Source organism: Larus michahellis, chromosome 3 (genome assembly GCF_964199755.1).
Source record: "Larus michahellis chromosome 3, bLarMic1.1, whole genome shotgun sequence".
In the NCBI taxonomy this organism is placed as follows: domain Eukaryota; kingdom Metazoa; phylum Chordata; class Aves; order Charadriiformes; family Laridae; genus Larus; species Larus michahellis.
This window is the reverse complement of record NC_133898.1, coordinates 62,794,934-62,802,459: the sequence shown is the minus strand read 5'-3', so window position 1 is coordinate 62,802,459 and position 7,526 is coordinate 62,794,934.

Genomic DNA, 7,526 nt, shown 5'->3' with positions numbered 1-7,526 from the left:
GTGCTTACTGGTATTGAGCTGGACTTTTGCATCCAGATGTTCCCCTCAGAGCTCTATGAGCTCACTGAGGCGTTTCTGGTCATGCCCACGTGTCTGAAAAGGACCGTCACCCATCATGAGATAGTAATTCAGTTGTGTTCTGCCACAGATGTGCCTAGAGGAGTTGTATCCAAATCTTTTGATGATCTCTCAATCTTTCCAATCTTTTCCATGACTTTAACAAGACAGGAGTATCATAATCTTGTTGTGCTTGACAATGCTTGCAAAACAGATGTGCTAAATTATATCTGGTCAGAAGGCATGAGAAGCTATCTAGCTGCCAACAGAAACAGGATGCATCATGGCACTTATTTGACTAAAGCCTGAGAGATCAGCTAGGAAGACAAATACACCATTCCTTCCCTGTGTCAGAAAAAGTGTGTGTTGCAAGTTGTGTCACGGAGTGAGCTGATTTAAATTGAGACAATTTAAATTATGGATGTTTCAAATCCCTATGTTAGCCTCAGACTCTTTAACTGGTATAAATTACAGCTCTGCTGCAATGGGAAATACCAAGCGTGGGGTTGCTTTTCTCCAAGCATTTACTGCTCGTTAATTATCTGTACTACCATGAGGGTTTTGTTGCCAACTTCTCTTGTTGCCAAAATAGCACATGGCATGAGAGGGAAAACTGAAGTAACAATTACAAATAACTTATTTAAACAGGATCATAAAACTAAGAGTAACTGAGTTACTAAGAGTAACATAAAACTAAAACTACTGAGTCTGCAATTACTGTAAGCTATACACTACCATTAAATGGTTGATAATACTAATTTTATTTTGTCTTTATGAATATCTTTTATCATTGGGAAGTCTTAAAGTTATTTTGTCTATTTGTTTTTCTTATGTAAAACTTGAAATATATTTGTATGAGAATTAAGTTAAAAAATGGAGGTACTCTATATTGGAACACACTCGTCTACGTATAAAAGGACCTAAACAGCTGGGTACTGGTTTGGGAAAAAAAACCCCAAACAACTGAGAAGAGAGAGAATCTCTCCTTAGAAGAAAAAGGAGAGAGACAGACAGAGACTTAACATTGTATAAAGTATTGGGAGAGCCATAATATGGTGGAAGTTAGGGGAAAATGTTTGGTGAAATACAGCTTACGACATTAAAAAAAATCCAGACCTGAGAAAACCTGGAAATAGTTCCTGTGAAAGAACAAGTTCGCTTTCTAGTTTTATGTAAATAGTTTTACCATATTACCTTCTCCTCTAAAGAAATGCTCACTGCTTTCCTTTCAGATTTTACTACAACGAGGGCAAGCCTAGAGGAAAGGAGTAAGGAAAAGCGTTCATATAAGAAGAAAGAGCCTGATGTAGTCAGAGCTGCATTTGCAGGAGCAACAAATAGTCATCTTTAATGATTTATTTCTGTGTGCAGATGTTCTGGCAAAGGCTATAGTGTTTAAGAAGCAAGAATTGTAGTAAATCCTGAATGCCTAGAGGTGCTGATGGCTGCAGAAAAGTATTGCAGCAATCTTTTGCAAACAGTAACAGTTTTTTCTAAGTTTTATTTCATCTCCCAGGGTGAACCAGCTTGTAATGATACCCATCTTGGATGAGACGCCCTTTTCATGCCGGTGGGAGGCTATCTTCCAGCAGATATTTCTTACTACTCTCTTTTTGTGTGGTGTAGCAGGCTTTCTTCCCTTGCTTATTGCAAACATAAGTTAAAGTAAAGACTGCTGGTAGCAATTTGCCCAGATAATAAGAGTTAACATGATAAGAAGAAAACCAAATCTACTGCTGAAATAGTCTAGAAGCAGGGAAACCATTAATGAGTGACCTGAATTCCCAGGGCAAAATGTTTCTAAGAGCTATGTTTCTATCATCGTTTGAACAATCAGCCATTGGAATAATCTCCCCAGGGAAGTGGCGGATTCCCCAACATCGGAAACTTTTAAGATTTGGCTGGACAGGGTGCTGGGCCATCTTGTCTAGACCAGGCTTCTGACAAGAAAGTTTGGACCAGATGATCCTTGAGGTCCTTTCCAACCTGGTATTTGATGATTCTATGATCATATCTTTGAGTCTTTATCCTAGAGGTGATTTTTTTGCTTCTCAGCAGTCCGTATCTGGTCTAACTCAGACCAGCACAGGGCTCCCAGTTACCTGCCCAGCTTGCTGGTCTGCCTGTCCTGGACCTTGGAGAAACTTGATATTATATACTAGCACATGGACCTGGGTGTTGATTTGAGGGATGGGTGCTGGTTAAATTTCTCTGGAAAAGCTCTGATGTGAGTACTCTGGTTTTCTCCGTTCTCTTGTTCCTGGGGAAATGACTTTCACCCATGGGGAAAAGAAGACCACATGCAAATCTTTATGGATGACCAGGCTTCATTATAGCACAGGAGCAGTTTCACCTTCCTGGTGCGACCTGCCAGGGCAGTTTTGCTACACCTCGCCCCACTGAAATTGCTCTATTGCAGAGGTGATGTTTCTGTACAGTACATGTATTTCGTGTACTGTGAAGGGTGAAAGAAAGATAAACTCTTCAATGCTCCTGATCTTTTAAAGAAGAACCAAACAGGACTCTCAAGGCTTCTGTTTCTTGTGAACTATGCAAATGTGGAGTGCAAGTCTTTGACGGAAGAAGCAGCAAGTCCCCAGCCACTTCTTCCTTACTTCGTCCTCATAATCACCAGTATAATGATTTTTCTTTACTTTTAAAAAGCTCTTCTCTTGACATTTTTCTGGAAGTGTGAATGCTGGCCTTTTGTATAGAGCAGTTGATATAATGAACATTGTCTGGGTGGAAGAAAGGAGGAGAGGATTCACATCTAAGCTTCAGAGAGCGCAAACAGTAGCAAATTTTTGTGGCCTTCTGTTCTCAAATGCAGGAGCCAAAAGTGTGCTCCTGTTATCCTGAATGTATTGCATTGGAGTTGTGGCCAGATGTAACAAGATTGAATGTCCTTGTTGCATCTCTCGTCAGGCTGGCGGCTCGGGAAATATTGCTTGGGTAACTCTGGTATTTTGGACATAGGAGAAAACTCCATCTGTGGTGTCCTGGAGGGCAACTGTAAACATAAGGAAGGACTGCTTGGCTTCTGCTCTAGCCTTGGGTCTCCTGCCTCAAATCAAATTATTGCTGTCCATGAGATGGCTTGGGCAATGTGTGGGTGGGGGCTGAGCCCCCCTGGGCAGCGGGAGGCCCTTCCCCGCCCAGGGGTCTCCTGCATCAGAGGCGGGTTTTCATCCCTATGGCCACTGAAGGGGAAATAGTAAAAATTATCCAAAAGGAAAATGCCACTATGTGTGCTGAGGGAAGTGCCACAGAGCCAGTTTGTCCTTGAAATGGCGCAGGGCAGAGCTGGAAGTTGGCGTGTGCCAGGCAGCCTCCCCATGTCAGCGCTATCTGGCAGAAATTTTAGCTTCGGAATTCTGGTTCATTTTGATGACAATACCTTTTCTCTGTCTTTTTTCCTCTGAACCTTGTCCTCCAAATTCACAAAAAGTTTTGCAGCGGCTTATTGTCATGATGAAGTTTTTAAATTTTTACCTTCCATTGGATGCATAAAACCTTCTGAAATGCCCTGACAGCAAATGTTTGTCAGAACTGTCTTCCAGTGAGGATGTCTCCGTTCCTGTCACTGCGATGATCCACGTTTACGATTAGTGCAGGAGTTTTGTGCCTTTGTGCTGGGGGGAAACATCCCCCTCGTTCTCTCTTTACATTTGCTGAATGGCTGATCTGAAAAAATAGAGGAGGGAATGATGCTCACTCTCATCTTATCTGTATCTTTTTGCAAGGGCCTTCCTTCAAGAGAAACCCCTTAGATTCTTGTCTCAGGAGGGACTATAGGTTTCAAGCTTTTTTTTTCCGTGGCTCCCCTCTGTGTTTCATCTTCTGTGCATATTTGGAAGAGAACAGAAGATCAGGGAAGTGCCTCTTTAGACGTGGAGTGTTCCCTTACCCCTTAACTGAGCTAACTCTTCATCCTTTTCTGCAGCCAACTTAACTTTGCCTGCTTTTGTTGCCTGCCACAGTGAAAGATCCAGCTAAGATGCAGTAGGAATTGCAATATTGCACTTAATGTTACTGGAAATTCTTCCTTGGCCTTCAAACATCGCAACACTAGGAATCAGCTCAACACTATAAGGAATCTGCGTGCAAAGTCACATTTGGGGCAGACACGCTACACTAAGCACCCCATTTTGATTTCTCATTTTCGTCTGTGAGGCCACAGAGGCAGCTGGAGCATCTCTCTCCTGTTGAACCCCTTCTTTCTTTCCAGCTCCCCTCCTCTTGAAGGCGGTGAGCGTGGGCTCCTGCAACTGCTTGCTCAGAGCTGTCGACGCCTGTGATCTGCGGCTCTTAGGCTTCCTGGCTGGACCGACAGGACCTGGCTGTGATCCAAGCAGGGCGATGTCTCCAGACCCTTTCTGCCTCCGAGACGGGAGCGGTGAACTTTGTTCCAGTTTTTCCTGGCCCTCCCCCAAATGGAGTCAAAAGTTGTCTTTTTGAATTGCTCGCAGGGGCGGGGATTGAATAATTTCAAATGCATTTGAAAATAAGGTTATAACCAATGGTATTATAATGCGGCAAATGTGGTTTCTTGCTGTGAGGCCTGTGATAAGAACCCTTTCAGCTTTTCAAAGGGTAATTTTTATTTAGCATGCTTGAATTTATTCATTGTGGCCAAAGCTGAAGGTATACTCTGAAAATTATGATGATACTTCCTGTTTCCAGTGCTAAGGGTAAATCTGTAGTTACATGTGCAATTGGAAACGTGAAGTCATGGACACTAGAGTGGGTGGGACACAACTTCACCAGGCTGGAACGGTCCATGAACTTCCGCGAAAAGTTTCTTAATGTCTGTTTGTCATTGCTTATGTCTAACTTTGCTGGTGAGCCAGTAAATGAGAGAAAACCTGCAGATCAAGAAACTCCTTGTACAAGATGGTCAATTTAGATAGCTAATTAACCAGTTAAGTAACTGACTAGATCTGATTAATTAGTGGTTAATGGTAAGGTTCTGTCAGATTAAATTGATCTCTGGTAACCCAAAGGACAATTATGAGTTTACAATCACTGTGATTATTTTTTCCCCAGCATTGTTTCAAGAACCCCAGTTAGAGGTAATGTGGTAATTTGGGACGGTTATATAAGGCTGTCTCCTTGCCACAGGACAGTGCATCAAGCGCTGCTACAATTTGGGGCAATGCTATTCCTAATGCTTGGTAAGTGAGATATGTGATTAAGTAATCATTGATTTTTTTTTTTTTTTTTTTTAGGGAAATTTTTGTAGCACTATCACTAGTTTCATATCGCCTGTCAATTCATTGCCCATTGAAGTGCAGATGGTTGCAGGCAGACAAATAAACACAAAGCAAACAGAGATGTTAAAGCTGGTGACCAGTGTGAGAAATGTAAATAGAAGGAAGGCAAAAAGCTTATTTTCCAGGTTGTCTTACAGCTCTGACTTGGTGCTTGGTAAAGCAGAAATTTTTTTTTGAGTCTTCTGTGTCAATGCCATCTGAACAGGAACTGAGCTACGCAGATTTTGGGTGCTTTTGCAACACAAATAGTTTGAGTCATGTTACATATCTCAAATATTTTGCTCAGAAGCAGTAAGGCATATGCCCACTCTGGATGTCATCTGAGGGATGCCTGGAAGGCATGTCTGGCAAGCTTACACCAATATCATCGCAGATCAATGTACTCACTGGTAGCTTGTGACTGGTAAGACACAGCGTCAGGCCTTGTGGATTTTGACTTCCACAAGAGGAATATTACTAATGAATTAAGATTGCTTTTTTGCAATTAAAATCATTGGAACCTCAGTGTTTTTTTTCCCCTTTTTTTCTGCCCTTAACATTGCCTTTGATCTTTAACAGAGATATTTCTATTTATTTCAGAAGAGATGATGTAGTCAAATGGAAGTGATTGCAAGATATTTCTGATAAGTCATTTGCTGTGTTTCCACATCTGTTGCATCAGCTCTTACTCATGTACCTATTTGTTTATTACTCTTCTTGAAAGAACAGGAGTGAAGCGGGACTAATAAAGCTATGCAAATCGATATTTATAGTTCAGTTGTTGAATAAAAATTAAAAAAACCCTCAAAAAATTGAAATAGATATCTTTTTGCTGAAACCACATTTGACATGTTGTATACAATTCAGAATGAAATTGAGTGAGTTGTTTTGGGCACCTCCAAGCAAAGACAAAGAAATCTAGGTATGGTTTACAAACTGATAATGTAAATCCATTCCCTTTGCTTTTATCGAGTAGATCCATTACATTTTATTCTCCAGGAAGTGAGAGATTCAAGTTTGTTTTCTCCTTTATAAAGCTGCTTGGAGTAAGAGAGGTTTCACTGTGCCTTGTTTTATTTTCTCTCTTTGGTTTATTCCGCTTTGCAATTTTAGTGGATTGAACATCCATCACAGCAGACTGCTATCCTGGTGCACATTTTCCATATAGGTGCCTTAATCTGTAGGCTGGAGGTTTTCCCTCTCCTTCTGTTCCTAGATCTTACCTCCTTGCAAATGGAGAGGCTTAGGAAGAGGGCCGGAATCCACACCTTGGTGTTTAGTGTACACCTTTGGGGGTGAGACCCTGCTTCAAATTCAAAGTCCACCTAGGTCAGGACGAGGATATACACATGGGTGTCTCCAATCTGTAATATAGTTCCCTGAGTGCTACGAAATGAGATGGTCTGGGCCAAGTCTTCTGCTGCAGCTGTTCCAGTTAGGAATTGGGACACCCTCCTGGTGGTATGAACCCAAGTGTTGTCTCCTACTAACCTCTCGCTGACATGCCAAGCTCCGGAGCTCAGGCGTAACTTTCATGGGCTGGGAAGCTCTTCTGCCAGAAAAACCACCAGCCCTGAGTACACTCCTGGGCTGCCGTGGTGTGACCACCTACCATCACACAGAGGGCACGTGAAGGGCACAGCTCAGCCAGGGATGCTAACTGCAGTGTCTGGGATGGGAATACTGGGGAGTGGGGGGCTATAGTTCCCAGAGACAGCCCTTGCAGATTCATGCTGAACCATCCAGTAAGGTGGGTATAGACTAGCTCTACTTGAGTAGCTACATTTATCCAACTCCTTCTCCTAATTCACCTGTCTGTTTAGAAAGGATAGATGATTTTCGCACAATGCATCTGCAGAAAATTGAAAAGAAACATTTATTTTACTGTAGTGCAGAGATAAACAGGTTATGCCCTTCTGAAATGTTGGTTTTGCAACAGTTGAGTACACTTGAGTGGACGTAAAAATCCTAATGCTATTTCACAGTGTGACTAATCTCACTCAGGTTGGGTTTACTTAAGAGAAATAAACTCAGGTTATGTGTATGAGAGTTATTTCTGCAGTGAACTTGTGATTTTTTTTTTTTTTTTAATACCTTTCTTTACACAGGGAATAGTAAATTATACTCTTAAATAGAATGAGACAGAAGTCAATGCTGCTTTTGAAAATTGGATGTTGGCTCAAAGATTGCTTATCCAGTGTCTGGAAACTAAACAAA